Raw genomic sequence first — 794 nt, 5'->3', positions numbered from 1 at the left:
GCGGCCGGCCCAGCGCCGGCCCCCCCCCCCCCGGTGGCGGGCCAGGCAGGATTGGTGCCGGCTGCCCGGCTGCAGGTGTGTGCGCTGCACGGGTGCGCAGGCGTGCCAGCATGCACACACAGGCAGGCAGGCACATGCCTGAGTGCACACGCACACACGCACACACGCACACGCGTGCTGGAGGCACGTGCGCGCACACACACGCACCGGGCACACGTGTGTGCACCCCCTCCGATCACACACGCGTGCAAACCCGCCAGGTTCGCAGGCGTGTGCGCGCGCAGGGATGCACCCGCCGTAAGTGTGCACGCGTGCGTGGCCCCTCCGGCTGCATGCACGCACACTGGAGGCACACGCGTGTGCACACGTGCCACCCCCGGGCATGTGCGCACACACATGCAAACACGCTTACTCTGTGTGCCCGGGCAGGGCTCTCCAGCTGCGCACAGCTGGAGGAGCCAGGCAGCCGTGCCAGGGTGCTGGGGGTGCTGGGGTACGGGTATGTCAGGGTGCCAGGGTGCCGGGGTGCTGGGGTGCAGGGGTACAGGTATCCCAGGGTGCTGGGGTGCTCAGTACCAGGGTGCCAGGATGGCAGGGTGCCACGTGCCACGGTGCCGGGCTGCTGGGCTGGCAGGGTCACAGGGTGCTGGTATGCCACTGGTATGCCAGGGTGCCAGGATGATGAGGTATTGGGGTGCCAGGACGATGAGGTACTGGGGTGCCATGGTGCCTTGGTGCTGGGGTGCCAAGATAATGGGTACTGGGGTGCCTGGGTGCTGGGGTACGGGGGTGAC

Source organism: Aptenodytes forsteri, unplaced genomic scaffold (assembly GCF_000699145.1).
Source record: "Aptenodytes forsteri isolate BGI_AS27 unplaced genomic scaffold, ASM69914v1 Scaffold285, whole genome shotgun sequence".
In the NCBI taxonomy this organism is placed as follows: Eukaryota; Metazoa; Chordata; class Aves; order Sphenisciformes; family Spheniscidae; genus Aptenodytes; species Aptenodytes forsteri.
This window is presented reverse-complemented; position numbering follows the sequence as displayed.